Here is a 14796-nt window from a genome sequence, read left to right as displayed (position 1 = left end):
ACCCAATCGAAAAGACTCGAAAAATATTGATAATCACAAAATTTGCAAAACCCGAGCCCCGGGCCCACTCCTAGAAAAATCAGAAAATTGACATCACCGGATTCCTCATCTCGCCACGAGTCTATACATACCAAAATCTCTCAAATCGGACCACAAATGGCCCCTCAAATCTCAAATTTAGAATTTCAAACTCAAGCCCTAATTTCTTACAATTTGGCTATATTCTCATGAATTTCAAGGATGATTCTACAATAAAATCATGTTTTTAACTCATAAGACTTACCTTCAATCGATCCCAGTTGAAACTCTCTTCAATCTCCGTCCAAAGCTCTCAACAATGCCCAAAAATGGTGGAAAAATGGGTTGGGTTCGCGGATGAAATATTTTAAAACATTCTGCCCAGGTTTGACCCCTCCTTCTTCGCGTTCGCGTACAGTATCTCGCGTTCGCGAAGGCCAATTTCCAGGCCCTTCGCGTTCGCGTAGGCCAAATGCCCCCTGACCCAATTTTCCTTCTACGCGTTCGCGGTTACTCTCCCGCGTTCGCGTAGCACCTTGACCCACTCCTTTGCGTTCGCGACTCCCCCTTCGCGTTTGCGAAGGCCAACATCCCAGTTCCTTTTCGCGTTCGCGAGACTCCCCTCGCGTTCGCGAAGAAGGAAACCAGATACCAGCAACCAGCAGTCAACAAGTCCCAAAAATGACTCGTTGGACATCCGAAACACACCTGAGGCCCCCGGGACCTCAACCAAAAACACCAACACATCCTATAACATCATTCAAACTCGTTCCAATCATAAAAACACCTCAAACAACACTAAAACCATCATTTCTCATCGAATTCAAGCCTAAGTTCTTCAAAAACTTCCGAAATACGCATTCGATCAAAAACCCAACCAAATCACCTCCGAATGACCTGAAATTTTGCACACACATCCCAAATCACCTAACGAAGCTACTGCAACTCTCGGAATTCCATTCCGACCCTCGGATCAAAATCTCACCTATCAACCGGAATTTGCCAAAATGCTAACTTCGCCAATTCAAGCCTAATTCTACACCGGACCTCCAAAATTACTTCCGATCACACTCCTAAGTCACAAATCATCCCCCGAAGCTAACCGACTCATCGAAATTCATATCCGAGCCCTCTAATACATAAGTCAACGTCCGATTGACTTTTCCAACTTAAGCCTTCTTAAAAGAGACTAAGTGTCTCATTTCTTATCAAAACCATTCCAAACCAACTCTAACACATCAAATACTGATAATGAAAGATGAAGAAGCATAAAATGGGGGAAACGTGGCGGTAACACACGTGACGACGAGTTGGGTCGTCACACATCCTCCCCCACTGAAACACACGTTCGTCCTCGAACGTACCCAGAGTTGTCCTAGAAGCCAACCAATAGCTGAATAACCTTACCAAGCGTAAACCCGGGGGTGATCCCACGTCACCCTATCTCGTATAGATCCGATACACATTTTAACTACAATTACACAATCCAGTCCAGCCTATAAATCATAGAACCACATTTTTACTTTCCGAAATCATACACAAGATCAGAACCTCACATCTTTATTCAAAATAAGCCCGACCAGCTGTAATAACCCACACCTGCAACCTTGGCTGCAATCATATAATATACTACATAACTCAAACACTTGAAACGATAACTTCTATTCACAGCAGCTGCACAGAACACTCGAATACCGGTAGAAAACCTCTTATCAACCAAGGTCTTATTCCACACTTCTATACACTGCTAATGATAAATGAAACATGCAATAAACCGTAACCATCTCTCAGGTTGACCATTCATGAAGTCACTTCCCTTTTGGTAATACCACAGCAGACTTCCGAGTCGAACCTCGATATTATCCTTCCAACAAGCTGAAATCAAAGCCGTTAGTATTCATTACTGACCCCAACGATCACCTCGAATCCAACACACCTCTCTGGTGACATGACACATCAATACAGGCCTAAGCCACAACTTACATAATTGGCGTACCAATAAGAAACGGTCTGAATATCTTCAAATCTAGAAAATGACCCCAGACGAAGGAGCTGCATCTCAAGCACATCGGTACCATCACAACACAATGCCGAGACCCCGTCTCACATCATAGAAATAGAACACATAAATCTACCCCGAAAGGTCTTATTTCCACGTAGCCTCGCTACAATGCGCGATCCTATCCAAACACTGTTACACATGAAACACCTCAAGTCACTTGCTCAAAAATCGACAGTCACGCACAATTTGATGTCTGGAACCAAAGCAAATCATTACACCCACAGTGCAACAAATAACATATACCACGCAAACCCGATAGGACATGACCGATATGCCATTCATCGAGCAACACCCAATTACTTTCCCGCTCGACTTCCACTAGGAGACCCCAAATGAACCGCACCATATATGCCCATAACCAACAAATCACAACACCTCGCAACACAGAAAGGTAACTCATTGATCTCACCAGATTATTAATAAGCTCAACAACAGTCGAATCGACATTTCCCTCAACAATGCAATTCGGAGCCAACCGAGCCGACTCAAGCTAGAACACCATCCGCATTGGCCTACCAACGAACTCCTTATTAAGGAAATCCCGAAGTTGTTCCCTCAACTCCTTAACTCTGCCGGTGCCATATGATACGGTGCCCGGCACCAAATCAATACCGAAATCCACAACCTCGCCCGGCGACATGCCCGGCCACAAGAAACACATCCGAAAAGTCCCTCAACACCGAAACTGAATCAATATAAGGAGCCTCAGCACTGTCACTCATCACAAGAGCCCAAGTAAGAAAGAAAATCCTTCCCAGCCGTTCGCTGGGTCTCCGAAATATAAAACCACTCTACCAGGATATACTCCGACACACATCGCCACTCAACCCGTGGCATTCCGGCATAGCCCATAGCACAATAGTTCTGAATAACCCAACACGGAGACAACCAGTCTAAACCCAACAAGAAAGTGCCGCAATACTACCGAAGTGCTATCAACTTAATCACATTACCCTTTTTCTGAAACCTATACTCTCGTCAAATCACTTCCAAATAACAATACCATTTCCTTAATCATCTGAGGCTACCCGTTGCCTAAGAGTGTTATGAACTTCCTTTCAGAACCAAACTGAAACCTCATACACACAAATCTCGATCCTCCACAACATACCACATATACCACACCATCCAAGGATAACAGGAAAACTTTTATCTCCCTTCCAAGCCACAGACATCTACACACTCTAGAAGAAAAATCATTACACATCCCATACCTCTCATATTCGTAGAAAATGCACGGCTCCACGGTAGAAATCAACAAGAACTCCCCCAATTCCGTTTGCACCAATTAAACTGCCAGGACTGAATCCTTCTAGCTACACCAAGCTAAGCAAGCCATCTAAGCCCATGAGCATTGTTGCAAAATACCTGTAAGAACCCATTACCTCGAACACATACAAAGAATTGATCATATCCTTACCATACCGATTCGGTCTACTACCAAACCATTCCATCTATCTGAATTTCCTTCTGATTCATTTTCAACTTGATGCTCCCTCTTGCTGTAGTACCACAATCTCTCAATCCCAGGCTCACTACACGAGACCCAAGCGCAAGACCACACTGTCTAGGACCCATAGGCCGCTGAATACTCTCTCAAATATTACCAGAAACATCACGCTCCCGAATACTTTAATCTGAAGAACCTCCTGCGAATCCGAATCTGTTACCTTTACTTTCCTGATACTGATACATAGAACCCCATAATTAACATAGAAATACCACAAATCTGAACCTCCTCCAATGAAAACACAGTGTCTAACCACGCATGCAACTTTAAAATACCCGATTGTTTCCTGCAGAATCTTGAACACATTAGAACCATTCTCAAAAGTCATTCACTCTTATTCAAACTGTAAATTACCTGACCTAACGTATAGAACCACCCATGCCTCATTGGCACTCCGATACCGCAAAATGAAATCCTCATCCTAATACACCCAAGCAACTTACTGCTATATGCACTGAGCATCCTCTACCAACAACAACTTAAGACATCCTGTGATTCCCTTACCCTATGAAGCATAATATAACCTTCGTCAACATCCTCGGTCTCAATGTCCACAAGTCATAACTGATTCACCCGCACGGCTCAAACTGGAACCAGCATAGCACCTAACCATGCAATCAACTACTCACAGCAGACTCCCCCACTTGGCTCGAAGCCATAGATCAAAATGCCTTCAATAACTCGTAACACTTTTACTCTATTGATGCCATAATAACATAGTGAGATTAAACTCAAATCATTTATAAGTTGTGAAAACAAAGATCATCCCGTACTGTAACTCTTCTGCAATTCTCGCATTCATTCCCGCAATAGTTAACCCCACTCTCTTAAGCGACCCGAAATTTCAAATTTTAACATGTACTTTTCACTTGCACATGAGATCTCCTAACATACACATAAGGATCACACCACTTTAGAACACTCCGCAGGAGATAACCCACCTGCTTCGCCTCAATATAACATTTCTGTATGCCTTCCACCGTCATACACATTACACAGTCACTTAGTCTTCCCGAGTCTGAACTCATACTGCAACATGAAATTTACTTCACTCCAACGGGAAGACATAAAAGATTCTTCACCCGCCCATAACTCGGGGCTACACATCCAGTCAAATGGAAATCAAGCACTTATTAGTTCATCTATCATCCAGCAGACCTTCCTCGTCACTCCCAAGTTGCATAGATTCATCTCGCAGCACTAACATACTCACCACATGGTTACCCAACCGTCACTTCCACTAATAGGGACAATACCGAACATATAAGTTCAAAACCACGTGTTCACACAATCAGCACCTCGGTGCTCAAGCCATAGGCAAAGATCCGGCCTCAAGTCCTCTAGACTGGCCTAACATCAAAGTCACAGAGATCACATCTCGCCCCTTGATCGTGGAATCACAAGCCATCAAGGCACATCTGATACTGAGCGCTCATGCGCGCTTACGAACGCGTGGAAGGAATTTCAAGAGTTACTTTTCAAGCTGAATCAAGGACGCACGATAAGATTACAAGAAGGTGAAGTTTTCCTAAAGGTTCTGCAGCCTCTCGAGGATAAATACAAACGTCTCCGTACCGATCCGCGAGACTCTACTAAACCTGCTCATGACTCGTGAGACCTAGTAACCTAGGCTCTGATACCAACTTGTCACGACCCAATTCCCAAACCCGGCCGTGATGGCGCCCCTCGTGAAAACAAGGCTAACCAGACCAATACAGAACATCTCTTTTAAGCAGTTAATCACCATTAAGCAATTATGAAGCATGATTTAATAACAATAATTTGCGGAAACTTAGATAATAATAGCAGAACCATCCCGACACAGCCCAAACCGGGGTGTCACAAGTCACGAGCATCTATTGGACTATGAATATAACAATAAGGCCTGACATAAATAAAATAGGAATGATAAACAAAGGATGAAGCACGGTGCTGCAAACGCTGGCAGCCACCTCGTTAACTAAGACAACACTGCCTCCGGTCAGCCAAAACCCGCTACTGGGTAAATAAATACCTGCATCTGCACATGAGGTGCAGGGAGTAAAGTGAGTACTCCAACTCAGTGAGTAATAAGGGTAAATAACAACTGAGCAGTAAGAAATCACGTAAGACAAACCATCATGCTGTATAGAAGCAGGGTACAATCCTTTGAAAAAACGGTGAAGCTGTGAAATCTTTAGAAATATCTTGGCTCAGTTTAAAACCTCTTTTAAAAATAGTCTTTTCAACAAATGCGAAATAATTTCAAAACAATTAGTGCCGATATGCACGGAAATCCGCCCCTCGGGCATAAATACCACAGTATAACAAGTAAGTATGCAAGATGAGCACATAAAAGCTCGTCCCTCAGGCAATATCTCAAAGCAGTACCAGCCCCTCGGGCTATCTCACAATCACTCATATCAGCCCCTCGGGCTCACTCTCAGAAACACTCATATCAGCCCCTCGGGCTCAGTATCAATCACTCAGCATAATGGGTACACGCGCTCACTGTGGGTGTGTAGACTCCGGAGGGGCCCCTTACGGCCCAAGCTCTATATCAACATAAGGCCTGAAAGCCTTCTCACGTCACTCATAAGGCCTGAAAACCTTCTCACATCACTTATAAGGCCTGAAAGTCTTCTCACATCACTCATAAGGCCTAAAAGCCTCCTCACATCATTCACAAGGCCTGAAAGCCTCCTCACGTCACTCAAGCCACCTCGTGGCATATAGATGTATCTCAGGCCCTCGGCCTCATATCACTCAGCATATCCTCACATATGGTCCACGGCCTCACTCAGTCCGAAAATCATCACAAGCCCCTCGGGCATTTATAAAACAATAGTTCTCAACCCAAAATATCGTTTAGAAATATCATTTAAGTTTCAAATCTGAGTAAAATTTGCTGAGTTTGTAAAACAGTGGATATCAACAGGACTGAGTTCAAATAATGCGTCAAACAGTGATAAAAAAAAATCCCCGAAGGGTTCAGATAATTGGCACGAAGCCCAAATATGGCAATCAGCCCAAATCATGATAATAACAAATAAGTTTCAGTCAAATCGGGACGGACCAAGTCACAATCCCTCAACGGTGCTCTGCCCCACGCTCGCTATCCGGCGTGCAAGTCACCTCAATATAGCACTACGGTGTGCAATCCGGGGTTTCAAACCCTCAGGATATCATTTACAATCATTACTCACCTCGAACCGGCGAAATCTCTAGCTCGTGACGCCTTTGCCCCTCAAATCGGCCTCCACGCGCGTCGAATCTATCCAAAACCAGAACAAATACGTCACAATATGCTAAGGGAACAAAGCCCAAGCGAAAACAATCGAAAAATATCAAAAATAGCAAAACTCGAGCCCCGGGCCCACTTCTCGAAACTCAGAGATTTTCACATCAATACGTTCACTACCTCATCAGGAGTTCATACATACCAAAAGTTCTCAAATCCGACCCCAATTGGTCCTCCAAATCCCCAAATCAAATTTCAAAATCCCAAGCCCTAGTTTCTTCCATTTTTGCTTAAGTTCCATGAATTTCTAGGTAGATTACAAAATAAAAACGAGTTTTAAGTTAAAAAATCTTACCTCCAATCGATTCCCCTTGAATCCCTCTTTAATCTTCACCAGGAAGCTCTCAAAATGATCAACCATGGAGGAAAAATGACCCAAAATCGCGGATGAAGTGACTTAAAACATTCTGCCCAGTTCTGACCTCTCTTCATCGCGTTCGCGACCTCAACCCCGCGAACGCGAAGCACATTTTTTTTTAATTTCCCAAAATCAACCTTATGCGAACGCGACCTACTCCCTGCGAACGTGATGCACTAGCCTTATATACCTACGCGAATGCGGTCCCACATACGCGAACGCGAAGAACAACTGCTCCTGGACCTAAATCCTTATACGTGAACGCGAACAACCTCCTGCGAACGCGAAGCATCAGCTCCAATCCTTTCGCGAACGCGAGCCCTCAAGCGCGAACGTGAAGGTTTAAATTCCTGCCTTCCAAATTCCTTCTACGTGAACAGGAGTCTCCTCTCGCGAATGCGAAGAGATAAATCTCTGCAACACTGAACCTTCAATTTCTGCAACTTCCAAACTCCAAAAATGGTCCGATTGACCATCCGAAAATCACCCGAGGCCCCCGGGACCTTAACCAAAAGCACCAACACATCCTAAAACCCCATTCAAACTTGTTCCAATCACCAAAACATCTCAAACAACACCAAAACCATCAATTCACATCGAATTCAAGCCTAAGTTTTTCAAAAACTTCTAAAACACGCATTTGATCAAAAACCCAACCAAACGACGTCCGAATGACCTGAAATTTTGCACACACATCACAAATCACATAACTAAGCTACAGCAAGTCTCAGAATTCCATTCCCACTCCCGGATCAAAATCTCACCTATCAACCGGAAATCGCCAAAATACTAACTTCGCCAATTCAAGCCTAATTCTACACCGGACTTCCAAAACCAATTCCGATCATGCTCCTAAGTCATAAATCACCCAGCGAAGCTAACCAAATATTAAAGACTCCGATCCGAGCTCGTATACAAATAAGTCAACTCTTGGTCAAACCTTTCGAATTCCAAGCTTTCAACTGAAATTATTCTTTTTAATTCATTCCAAATTTTCCTGAAAACCAAAACCAACGATCTAAATTAGTCATAATACATAACACGGGGCAAGTCATACCCGAGATCTGGCGATCAAAGTGCAAAAGCTCAAATCGACCGGTCGGGTCGTTACACTAAATTGGACCCCAATTTGAAACCCAATTACCGTGGCCCAAATCCTATCAAAACCCTGACCCAATCCCGATTAAAACCGACCCAAACCCGGTCTCATTAAACTGCCCCTTTACCCATTCAATCCAAGCCGTTGATCACTCAGATCAACGGCCAAAAATTGCCCTTACCTAAATTAACTCCCAACTACCCCCCAAACCTTTTCATTTGTTACCTTACGGCACCTCTGCATTCCCCTCCTCTCCCAAATCCTCTCTATAACAACATCAAACCCTAGCCACTGCCCCCTTAATCTACCCTAATCTATGGCTTTCCATGGTCGCCTAAGACCTGTATCAGCCTCCTATGGCTTCTATGTGTTTGTTGTTGTGGTCTCATGACCAGATTCTGAACGGGCTTGGTCCAGTCCTAGCTCGATGACTGTTCTCCGGTCGTCTCTGACCTTTCTCCGGCCAGCCATGGCCATTCGAGTCAGACCTTTGACTCCCCTGTCTAGATCGGTAACTTTCAAAGCCTCTCTCACCTTTTCTAGGTCTTCTGAAACCCTAATCTCTAAGATCCTCTCCGATTTCGTTCAGATCTACTTTAGATCTGTGTTTATCTTGAACTTTTAAACATCTTCTCGAAGTTTCTTCAATTTTGCCTTCAAAACGACTCTTTGTCTTTTCCGATTAGGGTTTTTTCCTGTTAAGTTATTTCAAAATCTCTTCTCTGACTTTTAACACGTTTAAGATGTGTGCTTGTTTGAACTCTTGCTTGACTTGTCTGTTTACCACCTTTTAAACTCGATTGATGTTGAAAACCCTAATCACTTTTGGGTTCATTCGAGTTTCTGAAGCTATTTGTTAATGTTTGTTTGATTTACTTGTTCATCATCTTTAAACTCGATTGGTGTTGAAAACCCTAATTTCTTCGGGTTCATTCGAGTTTCTGAGACTATTTGCTAGATATTGTCGGATTTATTTGTTTACCATCTTTAAACTTGATCGATGTTGAAAACCCCTAGTTTTCTTTTGGGTCTATTCGAGTTTCTAAACTGCTTGTTCAACTTATTTGTTTATCATCTTTTAAGCTTGAATATTGTTTAAGAAAACCTATGTCTTTGAGTCGAAACTGCTCGTTTGAATGCCTGACTTGATTTGAAGTTCCTTGTTTCAGCATCTCTTTCCCTTATATGATCCCTCTGATTCTGGGTTCTTACTATCTTTGAAACTCGACTATGCTGTGAGACCCTTTGCATGCTCCCGACACTCTATTTTTCTTACTACTGATTCAATAAGACGTGACCTACTTGACTCTCATGTTTTGAATATTTGCTATCTACTGACTTTGTACTACTATTGCATGCTATTTTTTTTGTCAATAGCTTGGCCTCACATGTCTTTTGTTTGTGCATTCTATTTATATGCTGAGGTTCCTTCTTTGACTGATGCTCAATTTTGGGACTGATTTTAAAACTTCCCTTTTTGTGAACTCTAATTTACTCGCATGTTAAAGTGATTGATCCCTTTCCTTACTTATTACCTTACTGAATCTTTTTCCCAAAAAATAAAACACACAAGTGTATCTCTGTACTTGGACTCGATTATGTACTTGATGCTTTACTACTTTCTTTTATGGTAATAATCAGTCTGCCTACATGCTGATCTTTCTTTCCTTCTTTTGAACATGTTAGCCCCATTAAACAAGTAATTCCTCAATTAAAGGGGAATCACTTGGTTGATTGATTCTGATTGCTGATTACTTCCATATTTGCATCGAACATTATTTACTGCCTTATTTCTCACATGTTTTCAAAACTATAAATACCCACCTCCTCTTCTTGCAAACACACGAACACAAGGGATAAAACACTTGAGTTCAGACACACACCTCACTAAGATCTCTCTCTTTTCTTTGTTGCTACTTGTATTGCTGCCTTACCTAGCCGGCTGAAAGCCAAGGCTAGTCTGTGGGAAGCTTGCTCATTTTTCTCTGCATTTGCATCTTGACCGGTATGTTCTAACTAATTTTCAGCATCAACAACAACATGTTTCTTTACTGTTTCTTTCATCCTTGTTTGTCTCCTGTTTGTATTTAACCAAGTTTCATTATTAAGCATGCTGAAGTCTGCCTTTCTGTTCTGAATTAATGCTTTTGTTAATTACTTATCATGGCTTGAGAACCTTAAATCCCCATCCTCAATGTGTTTGGTATCTGTGGTTGGTTTGGGGCATAACAACATTGAACATTGCTGTGCATGACCCAAACTTGAACCCCCTGGGATCATAACCTCCATGTTTCCCTCTAATTGTTGTGTGTTCTGGTTGGCTTATAGGCATGACAGCACCTTCTATTGTTGTGCATGCCCAAAGCTGACCCCTGCCTAAGTACATAGGCTCCTTGCAATGGATTCTCAACCCCTGACCCCTTTGTATGAAGTTATTAACTCTGTGTTTTACTAATTACTGTTTCCTTATCACCCTTTACCCCTCTCCTTTATCCCCTCAGTTTTACAACTCTATTCCTGCACTTCCACTATCTTCTTTGACTTAAGTTCTGCCCCTCTTGTGTGAGCCTTGCCTTGGGACCCATGAGCTCCCTCTGAACTTGGACACATAAGGGTTGGCCCTTCTACACTGCACTCTTTTCTATCTGGTTCTATGAACCTTGGTGTAAGCACTGCCCGGGGTCCCTTGAGACCCTTAGGGAACTCTGACACACCCAAGTCCGGTAAAGGCTTTGAAACAAGTGGTATTTGAGGCGTTTTGTTCCATAACTCAGAGAGGAAGTCAGAATCAGGCTTCCTATGGTTGTACTTTCCTTTTTATGTATTTTCTTGATGTTATTCAGCAACTGCTCTGTAATAATTTTTAATAAACATTTGGGGTTGTCTAGGGAAAAAGGGATGGGTAATTATGCATGCTCAAGGGTAGAAAACATGCCCATAGGATTTGTGTTTTAAATGATTCAATTCTGCATTTAGAAAGCATGCCTATAGGACTGTTTTACATCCCGCATGTTCAATTCTGCATTTTAGACACCGTGCCTATAGGGGTTCATTTAAAATTCTGCATGTTCAACTTCATACTTAGATAACCTGCCTATAGGACTTTATTTTAAATTCTGCACGCTTGTTACCACTTAGACATCATGCTCTAGGATCTAAACGGCTATAATCAGGTATCGTGTTTATAATGTTAAAATCAGTATAATGTATAGAAATCATGTCTATAGGAATTAGAATCAGTAACCCTAGATATCATGTCTATAGGAATTAAAACCAGTAATAATGGATATCATAATCTGCAGAATTTAAGACTAGTCTAATTTAAAATCAGCCTATTCTGAACCAGTTTTTAAGTAACTCAATCTCCCTATTTAACACGGTTTAACAAGTATGCCTATAGGATTTCAAACCGCTCATTTTTAAGTTTGTTACTGCTTTGCCACAGTCTGAATTAGTAATAGATACCATGCTCATATGTGTCACACCTCCTTATTTACACACCTACCCCGAAGGTAAATGTATAAGGGAGTTTTTCCATTTAAAATGATATCATTCGAAATGGGATTATTTATTTATTTTTAGAGTCGCCACTTGGGATAGGATTGGCTTTTGGTGTCCCAAGTCACCGGTTTAATTTGAATCCCAAATCGAGGAAAATTTCGACTTCCCAATTGGAGTCTGCGAATCAGAAATTCTGAATAAGGAATTCTGTTGACCCGAGGGAAGGTGTTAAGCACCCCCGGATCCCGTGGTTCTAGCACGGTCGCTTAAATTATTATAATTGGCCTATTAATCTAATTTTAATACATGTTTTAACTTATGATGTATTTTAACTTTATAACCGCTTTTATTCATCTTAAAGAAGATTTAACGTCGTCTAAAATATGTCTTTGGACCGCGTCACATGAAATGCACCCGCAGTCCGAAACACATTTTATTCAACGTTATTAAGATTTGGATTTGGTTCACATGAAATGCACACCCGAGTTTAGGAAGGTAATATTATTAAAATAACGCGCCTAAAGCAACTACGCGTTTTTAAACTTTGCGAGGGCCATGGAGAATTCAACAAATGGCAGACCTCGATTCTAATTTCAAAGGATGTTCGAACTACTTTTGAGGGCCATAAATTATATGGAGTTGTAAATCTTCCTACTCATCTAACTTAATATCTAATAAGAAAATCAACTAGGCAAGAAGTAAACTTAAACAAGTGCAACTCGATATTCAACTGATTCTTAAGGAAAACAAAGCAGATAACCACCAAAGAAAATTCCACATAAATTGACTCAAATACATGCAGCTCTTTTTTTTACTTCTATGATGAGATTAACTCAGTTGCAAAACTTAAATGCCAAAATCTCTATAATAAGACAAAGCCTTGTAAAAAAAATTGAACTATGATAGCTTAATATACAATTATTTCATGTTAGCACAGAAGTCTTTGAAGCATGCATCAATAAACCATCTAAAAATAAGATAAATATTACTCCTCCTCAAGCTAGTTCTCAGTTTCGCATAGACTTCGATGGAACTTATTCACCGCAATCAGTTCATGTTTGTACAATCCACCTTAATTTTTTTAATAAATTATATCTCTTCATTAGCAGAAAAAAAAATAGAACTATCCAGAATACTCCATTGAGTAGGTTTTCACATATGATTTTAGGCATACTCGTTCAATAGAATGAATCTTACAAGAATAGCATTCAATTCTATCCACAAAATGCGATGCACTTACACTTTAAAAAAAACGACAAAGGAACTAAAGCAATAAAAATTCAAGCTGATGCGGCAAGCTTTTAAATTATTTGGCAGATCCATATGCTAATAGCTCTAGCTCATGCTTCAATATTGTAACAGAATGGGGAGTAGAATATGAACCTGGAATAATTGACAACCCCTTTGGATATAAATCAAATCAGTGAATACAGAGATCGACAAAGTAAAATTTCGGCGTCGAAATCCAACAGAAAACGCCCACAATTCGGAGTTCAAACATACATTGAAATGAGGACAACAACAAAACAGCAACCACGGTAGCAAAATCCCTCAGCAAAACCAGAAATCAACGCCCAAATCGGAGTGATTTCAAATAGCACTTTGGTTTCAGATCTGGAATTTTTGCGTTAAGGCTGTTGTTCTTCCTTTTGAGTGTCTTTTTGTGTGTAAAATGGATGATTGAATCAATAACCAGCAGCAGCTCCAAGTGCTCTTTAAGAAGATAGAGCTCTCTGTGTTGCCGCTTTTCTCTGTGTGTAGTGAAGAAGAATATGGGTAGGGGTCACGTTATTTCCGTGTCCCTAAGTTGTGAGAGATCTGATGGATTTTAAAAAGGAAAATGGGTCGGGTCATGGGTTTGACCCGTTTTCTTGGGCTGGGGCGGTGAGTTTTAGGTAGTTTAGTTTGTGGGCTGACTTTGATTTGGGCTAGGTTTGGCTCGGGGTCTAGCTTATTTGGGCTGGAATTTTAAAGAGTGGCCCAAAAATTGGGTCTTTATTAAAGCTTTCATTTTCTTTTAATTTTCTTCTTTTTTTTCTTCTTTTAAATTTCATTTCATTTTCATTTAATTTTTTTAGATTTTTGTTAAGTTAAAATGAGAAGACCTGATTTAACTCTAATTTTCTAAAATTAACTAAATCCTAATTTAAAAAGAAAACTAAGGAAAAATCGAAAAATTAAACGTAAAAATGCAAAAAGACTATTTTTGTTATTTTCTTCTTATTTTGTAATATTAATTAACTAATAAAATTAAAAATGTAAAATGGAGTCTTAAATGCAAAGGTACTATATTTTTATATTTTTATGAATTATACCAACTAAAGATGCACATAAAAATGCAAACAAACACAAATTTATGCAATCAAATCCTAAAAATCAAATAATTAACGGAAAAATCCTAATTTTATGTATTTTATAGGAATAATTCAAGTGAGGCAAAAATCACGTGCTCACAATAGGATTCTACCCCAAACACTTAGGTAAACCTTAGGTAATAACAATAAATAAAGCTGAGCCCGTTTCTGTTAGTAATTGCTACAACCAGCAGGCAGGCCTGATTCGGAATTCTTATATGAGTTATGTAATAAATTGGTCTACTTCAACAACTTAAACTCCCCTTTTGCCTTAATATTTTCAGACCCTGCTTGTTGTTTAAGTCAAGCTATTGATTGCTTTGTTTGAGGATGTATATATGAGCCTTCATTGTTTATGTGCTTCCCCTGTTATTGTGTTGTCCTATATGTTTTGTATGTCGCCTTAGATTTTTCACCTTTGACACCTCAAAGTCAGCCTAATATCCCTCCCTTTTAGGATTAGTAGTCCTAAGTGCCTCAAGGACCGATAGGAATGAGACGGGTAATAGCATGCAATAGTGGTCGAGACCAATCCGCGCTTTAGTACCTTAATGGGTGGGAAGGGTAGATATGGATATGATGACCGGTGCGCTAATGCCACGTGTAGCCCCTCT

Source organism: Nicotiana attenuata, unplaced genomic scaffold, assembly GCF_001879085.1.
Source record: "Nicotiana attenuata strain UT unplaced genomic scaffold, NIATTr2, whole genome shotgun sequence".
NCBI lineage: Eukaryota > Viridiplantae > Streptophyta > Magnoliopsida > Solanales > Solanaceae > Nicotiana > Nicotiana attenuata.
The sequence above is the reverse complement of the archived record's forward strand: the minus strand, read 5'-3'. Positions refer to the sequence as shown.